The sequence below is a fragment of the Pelophylax lessonae genome, assembly GCF_965119305.1.
Source record: "Pelophylax lessonae genome assembly, chromosome: 11".
NCBI classification, from domain to species: domain Eukaryota; kingdom Metazoa; phylum Chordata; class Amphibia; order Anura; family Ranidae; genus Pelophylax; species Pelophylax lessonae.
The window spans coordinates 58,475,821-58,486,870 of record NC_138778.1 but is presented as its reverse complement, the minus strand read 5'-3'; positions in this window follow the sequence as shown (position 1 = coordinate 58,486,870).

Here is an 11,050-nt window from a genome sequence, read left to right as displayed (position 1 = left end):
ATGTCATCATGGAGGAGTGGAAGAGGACTCCAGTGGCAACCTATGAAGCTCTGGTGAACTCCATGCCCAAGAGGGTTAAGGCAGTGCTGGAAAATAATGGTGGCCACACAAAATATTGACACTTTGGTCCCACTTTGGTCCCAATTAGGACATTTCCAATTAGGGGTGTACTCACTTTGTTGCAAGCGGTTTAGACATTAATGGCTGTGCGTTGAGTTATTTTGAGGGGACAGCAAAGCATTCTTTGGAGGAGCATGGAGCTGAGAACACGCAAGGTAGCAGTGCTGCTGCTGAGAAGCTGAGCCTCCCTCTTTCCCTTTCAGGTTGCTGCCTGAGAGACTGACATCACATACCACTTACCGCTGCTGTGCTGCCATAGGGGCAAGTGAGACTCTGGCAACTGGCAAAGTTTTTCACTAAACACTGGGATAGTGGGTTACCATTTTTTACTGCTAGTTTGGTACTGACAGTCCAGCCTGTCTCTGTCAGGAATGTTGTGGTGCTGACTGCAGAGCTAGAGGGCTGAGGGTATACTAGGCACAACATGGCTGCCAGAGCCAGGCTGGACTGTTTGCTAGCCTCAGTGCCCTGGCCCTTTTTTGATTGTGTTATAAAGGCATTAATAAGCCTCGGTTCACACTAGGATGTAATGCAGAAAACCTGCAACGTGTGTCCTGCACAAGGCTGCCTTTAACGCAGGGCAAAAGGGACAGCTGCCCTGGACTCAGCCCCAGTCCTTGTTGTGGGGCGCAAAGCAGCTGCCCTTTGAGCCTGCACTGCCTATAAAAAAAGATGACAGCCAAATGCTAATGGGGCAGAGTTGGACTTGCGCTGTCTGGCGGCAGGGCAGACCTGGGAGGATGCGTGCCTGGCTCTCTCTAACCCTATCTTAAATCTCCCGGCTTGGTGCTCCGTCATCTCTCCCAAGTCCCAACCAACCACTGCCTGACATGTCCTCCTTATCTGCCATAACATCACTCCGCCCCCTAACAACCAGAGCTGTGATCAGTGGGGAGGAGAGGGAGGGACCGCTCCTCCCTCTTCTGTACAACCCATGCTGAAAGTCTGGGACCTGTCCTCATTATCTGTGTCACACAGTAAGTAAATGACGTGTGATGTGCGGGCACTGACAGCACCTTTTATGGTGATCAGGAAGGATCATTGTGAGTGTTCAGCAGACAATGTACAGGGATAGGAGATCAGACAGTACATGGAGCAGTGCAGTCTCTGACCATCTCCTGTACTATGTCTGCAGTCTCTGACTATCTCCTGTAGTATATCTTCATTCTCTGACCCTCTCTTCCAGTATGTCTGCAGTCTCTGACCATCTCCTGTAGTATATCTTCATTCTCTGACCATCTTCAGTAGTATGTCTGCAGTCTCTGACTATCTCCTGTAGTATATCTTCATTCTCTGACCCTCTCTTCCAGTATGTCTGCAGTCTCTGACCATCTCCTGTAGTATATCTTCATTCTCTGACCATCTTCTGTAGTATGTCTGCAGTCTCTGACCATATCCTGTAGTATGTCTGCAGTCTTTGACCATCTCCTGTAGTATGTCTGGCACTAAATCAGTGTTTTTCAACCTTTTTTCAGTCAAAGCACCCTTTTACAATTACGGACAGTCTTGAGGCATCCCATTCTAAAATGTAAAAACGTTTCTAATTGTTTTACATAATGCAGCAACATCCACATGTAAGACACCTAACATTAGAGGTATTTTATTCTTCCAAAGCAAATACATGTTTGCAAACTGGTACTGACTAAGTATTCTAGTGTTTCTCTTCTCCCTATGTTTTTCTTCATCACTCAGCTAATGTGACCCCCAATGCTGATGGAGAGGGGGAGGGGAGGGCCAAACAAGGATGCTATGCAGGCAACTGACATCCTCCTTATCAACTGATGATGTAATTGGTCGTTAGGACGCTGGCAGCTGAAAGGTTGTAAGGTTGCACAGTGAAAACCTGTGGTTTTGTGTAACTAAAAGGAAGGATTTATCCATACGCCCCCCTTTCACTACTTGGTACCTGATGCTGAACCCCCCCTCAGGACAAAAAATTATCTACGGCCCTGCCTGGCAGTGACCAAAAACACTGAAGGTGTAACCGCAGAAGAGAGAGTAAATATCCTCCAAGCAGCCAGCACCAATTGATAACTAGGATCTGCTGGCTGCTGGGAGACACCTGCTGGTGGCCAATGTAAAATCTAAACTTCTACTCTGGGAAGTGCAGTGCCACCAGCAGGTGATCCAGACCCTGACAGGCTTCAGAAAAAAAAAATATTTTTTAACAATAATCCTATAATGAATAGTGGACAGTAAAAAAATGGCAAGTGGGAGAGGGGGCCCCTTAAGGTAAAGGTAATTGGTATCAGTGGGCTACTTACCTGAGAGGTGAGAGGAGATGGAGCCAGGGCCGGTGCTAGACTATTTTACGCCCTAGGCAAGACCAGCTACTTGCGCCACCCCCCCCCCCCCAAAAAAAAAAAAAAAAAAGGGTAGGGGTTAAAAACTTCTCTATGTCATACCCAGTAACCCTGATCTGATGGTTTCTCCATGTTATGCTGTCGTACCCAGTGACCCCCATATTCCTCCATGTCACACCTGGGGACCCTGATGTCATTCTATGTCACACCCAGGGACCCTGATGTTTTTCCATGTCACATTCTGGGACCCCAATATTCCTTCATGTCTTGCTGTCATACCCACTGACCCCGATGTTCCTCCATGTCACACCCAGGGAACCCCGTGTTCCTCCATGTCATGCTGTCATACCCAGTGACCCCAATGTTCCTATATGTCACACCAGGGGTCCCTGATGTTCCTCCATGTCATACCCGGAGAGACCCTGATGTTCCTCCATGTCACACCTGGGGACCCTGATGTTCCTCCATGTCACACCTGGGGACCCTGATGTTCCTCCATGTCACACCTGGGGACCTCAATCCCCCATGGCACACCCAGGAACCCCAATTCCTCTTGGCACACCTGGTGACCCCGAATCCCTGTTATCCCCGGTGACCCCTATCCCCCATGACACACCTGGTGACTCCGATTCCCCATGACACACCTGGTGACCCTGATTCCCTTTCACACCAGGGATCCTCTTGTCACACCCAGGGGCCCCCGATCCCCTGTTCTGGGGACGCTCACTGAGCGGTATGAAGAGAGTGGCCCGCACTCTGTCCTCCTTCACTGTGATTCCTTTTCCTAGGACACTCCTCTCCTGGACCACAGTGCTCACCACAGCTCCAGCCGAAGAGGATCATCATGCAGGCAGAACTCCGGTGGGCTCCCTTCCTGCCTCTTGGGGCCCCCCCAACATTGGTGGAAAGCCAAGGTTTGGTAGTTCCGCCACTGCCCCAGACACCTAGCATCTTCCTCTGTCCCTTCTTCCTCCCCCACTGCTGCCCCTCCCCTCAGCTCACAGGGATCATTAATAAAGGAGAGTGCCGACTCGTGGCTGCGCCCCTAGGTGGCAATGCGCCCTAGGCGGCTGCCTAGTTTGCCTAGGGGAAGCACCGACCCTGGATGGAGCACGTTGGTGCCGTAACATGCATGTGCTGTCAGGGGGGAGATCAATTCCTCACTAATCACAAAACCCCATGCAGCCTTGGGAGGAACCCTGGGCTTCCACAGAACCCTGGTTGGGAAAGGATAATTTAGAATAAAAATAGTTCTAAAAAAAAAGTTGTATTTGTAGAACAGACATTAGGGGGAACATTAATGTAATTGATATTGAATTAGGTTTGAATTTGATCAAATTTACTGTCATTTTTGGCAGCAGTCATAAATCTTTTCAGCAGTAGATGAGGATGAATGTTTGTATATGCAAATATATACTAAAGTTTTGATTTGCAGGGCACTGAATCTGTGATAAATGTGTTAGGCAGTGAGGGAGTGGGGTCAATCAATTGCAATGGGCTTTCCATAGGAATCAATGATAATGTCAATAATGCATCATCTAAAAATGGCAAATAATAAAAATTGAGGGGTAGGAGGGTGTAATAAATTGCCATATTAATACCACAGCAAATTACTTAGACATGGCTTGCCTGCCAAAAGATGGAAAATATAGATACAAAGGCATATCCAATGTTCAGTTGGGTTTTATTAATGTGCACACTATCCAGTGGATGTCTGTCCCCCATTGATCAGTGAACCAATAATAACCTATATGTCTGTAAGGTATTTTCCAGGCCTTATATACTGTGCAGAATACTGTATACACAGACATACATACACTATATTGTTAAAAGTATTGGGACGCCTGCCTTTACAGGCACATAAACTGAAATAGCATCAAAGTCTTCGTCCGTAGGGTTCAATATTGATTTAGCCCACCCTTTGCAGCTATAACAGCTTCTACTCTTCTGGGAAGGCTGCACAATGCAAGGTCCATAAAGACGTGGATGAGCGAGTTTGGGGTGGAGGAACCTGACTGGCCTGCACAGAGTCCTGATCTCAACCCAATAGAACACCTTTGGGATGAATTAGAGTGGAGACTGTGAGCCAGGCCTTTTCTCCAACATCAGTGCCTGACCTCACAAATACGTTTCTGGAAGAACGGTCAAACATTTCCATAGACACACTCCTAAACCTTGTGGAAGGCCTTCCCAGAAGAGTTGAAGCTGCAAAGGGTTGGCCTACTCATAATTGAACCCTACAGACTAAAGCCCCGTACACACGCGTTGAAAATTGGCAGGGAATTTTCGTCCAACGTCCGATATGCTGATTTTCGGTTTGTTAGTATGATGCTTCCGACAACCAACTCCGACTTTTCGGCCGAAAAAAATCTGGTGTGCAGACTATAAAATTTTTGTTGGCCGTCAACATAATGGCCGATTTTCGTGCAGTCAGTACAGATTTCGACAGGGAAAAATCTGATGAGCAAGTCTGGGCATGCTCAGAGAAGAAAGAACACAAAGAAAGCAAACCAACACATGACATCACTTCTGAAGTAGAATTTTGTTGGCCGAGAAAATTCTTGTGCAGTCTAGGCACATTCCAACCAACAAAACACAACTCTGGACAAAAGACGGACGATCAGTCGGCCGATAATCGTTGCGTGTGTACTAGGCTTAAGACTGGGATGTCATTAAAATTCATGTGTGTGTAAAAAGCAGATGTCCCAATACTTTAACAATCTAGTGTATGTTGTATACACAGTATATACTTTATATAAATATATATATCTATATCTATCTATATATATATATATATATATATATATATATATATATATATATATACACTTTTTTTTTTAACACTGAGCCCTGTGCAATCACACACAACTACTTGTTGCTTCTTTTGTGTTCAATTTTGTATTTTCTTGTTTTTTTAAATTAACACAATTAACTTTTTTTTTTTTTCAGTTAGTGCTCAGTGTCTTTATTTAGCTTTGTTATTTTTTTGAGAACAATATAAATAGGCATTTGCTATAACTTATAAAAGTTGTTATTTTTATTCAATGCGGATTATTGAATTAGGTAAATGAACAGTTCAAGAGAGCATTTTGTCTTGCCGAGTTAGGGTCATGGTGGCAGGTCTAACTATGTACACTACATCTGCCCCATGCTGGCCATTTGGCGGAGCTTTGGCACATTGGAAAATACAATGGAAATTTCTGCTACTCAGCTGTACTTGAAAAAAGGGGTCATTGATCACTGTGATTAGAGAACAGGATATTCACATAACCATTCAGCAGCTCCGGGGCAAAAAGCTTCCTACAGTGTGGCATGTTTGCCAACTCATCCCTTTAATTACTAACACATATTCATTGCACAGGTTCTGCGTGTGATTAAAGGGTGGGAAGGCACTGACTAAATCTAATTAACCACAGAACCTACATAACAGAACCTGGCAACCCTGCACAGTACTGCTTTGTGGGAGTCAAAAGCTGTATCAAATGCTTCTATGTCCCTATTTAAAAGGAAATTATAATAATTGTAACTTAATAAAATATTATTACTACCTTCATATTTGCAAGTTTCAAACATTTGTGTGATATATATATATATTTTCATTTGTATAACATTTTGTTGGCAGTTGACTGCATTGCTTGTTGGCAGCCTGTGTGAAAATAGCTAAGAAGTTACCATTCCTGCTAGATGAGAGGGAGTGTGTCCCTCCTCTGAGTCGCAGAGAAATATATTTGTGAACTGTGAAAAGTTCTTCTTGTAGAGCTGGAAATGAACTGTGTTAGCCTTAATATGAACCTATGTGTCCTTGTCAAAACTCTTCAGGCCCAGACAGGGACAAAAAATAGGCCCTGGCATTTTAGAGCAGCCCATTTTTCCCCCCATAGCACTGTCTTCTGTCCCCCCTCCCCCACAGTAGAGTTCTTTACCTCCCCTCTCAATGCAGTGTCCTCTGCCCCCTTCACATCATCCCCAACCCCACTGTAATGTCCCCTGCCCCCCAGAGTAGTGTGCTCTGCCCCCCTCCCTCCACAGTACAGTGTTCTGTAACCCCCCCCCCCCCAATGCAGTGTCATCTGCCTTCACATCACACCCCCCCCCCCCCCATCCACTGTAGTGTCCTCTGCCCCCTTCCCCCTCAGTAATGCCACGAATCCCCCAAAACAGTGTCCTCCTCTGCCTCCCTTCACATCACCCCCCCCCACCTTCTGTGGTGTCTTTTACCCCTACCCCCATGACAGTGTGGCAGTGTCCTTTGCCCCCCAGAAAGTGTTCCCTGACCCCTTAAGCAGGTGTGCTCTGCCTCCACATACCCCAAAACAGTGTCCTCTGTCCATTTCTCATCACAACCACCCCCCCCCCCCCCCTACACTGTAGTGTCCTCTACACCCACTCCTACAGTGTCTCCTCTGTCCCCTTCAGATCATCCCCCACCGCCTCCCCACATACACACAGCGCTGTGTAGGTAGCAATTCCTACCTGCAAGCATGTGTACAGCAGAGTGGGGATCTACAGACAGTATAGTGCTGGGTGGAAGGCCGGGAGCAGGAGCTGCCAGAGTTCATAATAACAAGCTGTTGATTGGTTGCTTGGACCATCTAGCATCCAATCATTGGGGCAGCTACCATCCCCATCCTCCATCCAGCACTATGCTGCCTCCCGCTCTCTGCTTTGCAGAGCCATGGTCACAATCCACCTGATGGTTCCCCGTTAAAACATGAGGCTCGGCGGCCCCAGCCCACCTGGCAAATGCCCGGTGTGCCATATGTCCAGGCCTGGAACTCTTACATTTTTGCCTCAAGCTCTACATGGGATCTCAGTTTGCCAGTTTGAAAATAAATGCATTTTTTTGGCATGTGACTATACCTGTTTTGTAGTCCCACAGCTGTATATCTGCAGGGTGAGGTCATCTAAGGCACTGTTGCCTCTGGCTGCTACTCTCACCAGATTTGGAGCAAGTTTTGGAAATTTCACTACAGGGCTGATTACTTGCTGGAGAAGAAGCTAAAGCTGAGAACCTTCAGTAATTGCATCTTCCTACTTCATTCATTCTGATGATTTTGCTTTCTCACCTCCCTTTGTTGCTTCTTGATCACTACTCTACCAGTTATTAGGTAATCAGTCATTGGGGGGGGCAACTCTGAGGAATGAAATCCTTGCTTTTCTATCAGGATGTCCACCTCCACTCAGAGACAGAGTGTGGACCTTTGTTGTATTAGGGGAGTGAGGAGTGAGGTAGATATGGGATTGAGTATTTTATGAGGGCAAGGGAATAAGGTAAACATAGTGTACTATGGGGGGAAGGGGGGGGGAGCGAGATATATCTGGGGTGTGCTGTTGTCACGGAACCATGAACCAAACGTACAACAACAGATAAGTGAAAATAAGAAGGCTTTATTGAAAATCAAGCTGTAAAGCAAAAGTCCAAACGGATGGCGAAACCGAGGCAGAGTCCTTGCGAAGCCAGAGGTCAGGAACCAGGAGGGTAGTCAGACGAAGCCGGGATCAGGAACCAGCAGGGTAGACAGACGAAGCCAGGATCAGGAACCAGCAGGGTAGTCAGACGAAGCCAGAATCAGGAACCAGAAGCAGCAGCAGTCTTAGAAGCATGTGAACACAGGAGAACCAAGCAAGGAACTGAAGCCACAGACCTCCTATATATATGAGCTAGGCATCCAGCTCCTCCCAGTGGGAAGGAGGAGCTGCAGAGTAGGAGGCTACAAGAAACCCAGAAACCAAGATGGCCGCCAGCACATGTCAAACGAAGGAGAACAGCAAGAAGGTAAGACCATGACAGTACCTCCCCCTCAAGGGCCCCTCCTCCGCGGAGTAAAGAACGGTTTCTGAGGGAAGCATGCGTGGAAGGCACGGAGCAAGGCAGGAGCATGGACATCTGCGGAGGGAACCCAAGAACGCTCCTCTGGACCATAACCACGCCAATGAACCAAAAACTGCACCCGACCGCGGACCAGGCGTGAGTCCAGGATATTGCTCACCTCATACTCCTCACGATTGCCCACTTGGACCGGACGAGGCCGAGGAACCGAGGAAGTGAAACGATTACACACCAGTGGCTTCAACAGGGAGACATGAAACACGTTGGAGATCCGCATGCCAGGAGGAAGTGCAAGGGCATAGGCTACCGGGTTTACCCTGCGAAGCACTCGGAAGGGACCAACAAAGCGAGGCGCCAGCTTGGGAGTGGGCACTCGAAGGTTGAGGTTGCGGGTGGACAACCATACACGGTCTCCGGCCTGGTAGGAAGGAGCAGGCGCTCGTCTGCGATCAGCCTGGAGTCTCTGGCGCTGCGCAGAGACCTCAAGGGACTTCTGGATCTGTACCCAAGAAGCACGTAGGACGGAAAGGTGATCCTCCACAGCCGGAATATCCTGGGGAGAGAATACCTCCGGTAACACAGCAGGTTGGAACCCATAATTGGCCATGAAGGGAGACGTCCCAGAGGAAGAGATCACCCCTGTGTTCCTGGCAAACTCAGCCCAAGGCAGGAGGTCAACCCAATTGTCTTGGTGATCGGAGACATAGCAACGAAGGAATTGCTCCAAGGCCTGATTGGATCGTTCTGCGGCCCCATTGGACTGAGGGTGGTAGGCCGAGGAGAAGGAGAGATGAATCCCCAACTGGGAGCAAAAGGCGCGCCAGAACCTGGACACAAACTGACTCCCCCGATCCGACACAATCTTGGGCAAACCGTGCAACCGGAAGACCTCCCTGGCAAAAATCGTGGCCAACTCCTGGGCAGAGGGTAACTTCTTGAGAGGAACACAGTGGCACATTTTGGAAAACCGATCCACAATCATGAGAATGACCGTTCGGGATGCAGGGAGGTCCACAATGAAATCCATCCCCAGGTGTGACCATGGGCGCTCCCCGGTGGCTATGGGTTGCAGAAGGCCCAACGGAAGGTGCCGAGGGGACTTACTCTGGGCACAAACGGAGCATGCCGCTACATATGCGGAGATGTCGGAACGTAGGGAAGGCCACCAGAACAGACGTGAAACAGCCCAGGACAGCTGATTCTTTCCAGGATGCCCCGCGGTCTTGGAGTTATGGTAGGTTCGCAACAACCGAGTGCGCAACTCCTCAGGCACAAAACATCTGCCGTTGGGTCTCCCAGAGGGAGCACCAGATTGAGCCGCCAAAATCTGCTCACCCAGGGGAGAGGTCAGGCTGGTGCGAATGGCGGCCAGGATCTCATTCGGAGGTATGACCGAAGTCGGAATCGACTCCTCCCTGGACAGGTCGGAGTACTGCCGTGATAAGGCATCCGCCCTGATGTTCTTGGAACCGGGTAGGTAGGAGACCACGTAATTAAAATGTGACAAGAACAGAGCCCATCTGGCCTGACGTGGTGTCAATCTCTTGGCCTCAGAAAGGTAGGTCAGATTCTTGTGGTCCGTCAGGATGAGGACCGGAACCACCAAACCCTCGAGCAAGTGCCTCCATTCTTTAAGGGCCTGCACGATGGCCAATAACTCCCTGTCACCAATCTGATAGTTGCACTCCGCGGAAGACAGTTTCCGGGAGTAAAACCCACAAGGAAGCAGAGGACCCTCTGGTGTTCTACGCTGAGACAGAAGGGCGCCTACTCCCGTCTCAGACGCGTCCACCTCGAGGACAAAGGGCAACCCAGGGTTGGGATGCGACAGAATCGGAGCCGACACAAAGGCGGACTTTAGAGCCTCAAAAGCTTGGATGGCCTCGAGCGGCCAGACCTGGGAATTACTGCCCTTCCTGGTCAGATCCGTGAGAGGCTTGGCTAGCATGGAAAAGTCCCTGATGAACTTCCGATAATAATTGGCGAAGCCCAAAAAGCGCTGCAGGGAGCGAAGACCACTGGGCTGGGGCCACTGTAAGACAGCCGATACCTTCTCAGGATCCATGGAGAACCCCTCAGCGGAAATGATGTAACCTAAGAAGGTTACCTGGGATCGGTGAAATTCGCATTTCTCAAGCTTACCGAACAGCTTGTTCTCTCGTAACCGTTGCAACACTCGTCTGACATCCAGAATGTGGGTCTCCATGGATTCAGAATATACCAAGATGTCATCCAAATAGACCACCACACACTGCTGCAACAGGTCACGGAAAACATCGTTGATGAATTCCTGAAAGACTGCGGGCGCATTGCACAACCCAAAGGGCATAACCAAGGATTCATAATGACCGGTCCTGGTGTTAAACGCGGTCTTCCACTCATCGCCCGCCTTGATCCTTACGAGGTTGTATGCCGCCCTCAGGTCGAGTTTGGTAAAGACCGTGGCCCCTTTAAGGCGATCGAACAGCTCGGAAATCAAGGGTATCGGGTAAGCGTTCTTGATCGTGATGCGATTGAGACCCCTGTAATCGATGAAAGGCCTCAACTCACCGCCCCTCTTCTTCACAAAGAAAAATCCAGCCCCTGCCGGGGACGAGGATTTGCGAATGTGTCCGCGTGAAAGCGCCTCCTTCACGTACTCCTCCATGGCCTCATTCTCCGCTACCGACAGTGGATAGACCTTGCCACGAGGAGGAACGGCACCAGGTTGTAACTCGATGGCACAATCGTATGGACGGTGCGGAGGTAGGGCAACCGCGCGCACCTTATCGAATACATCCCGATACTCCTCGTATTC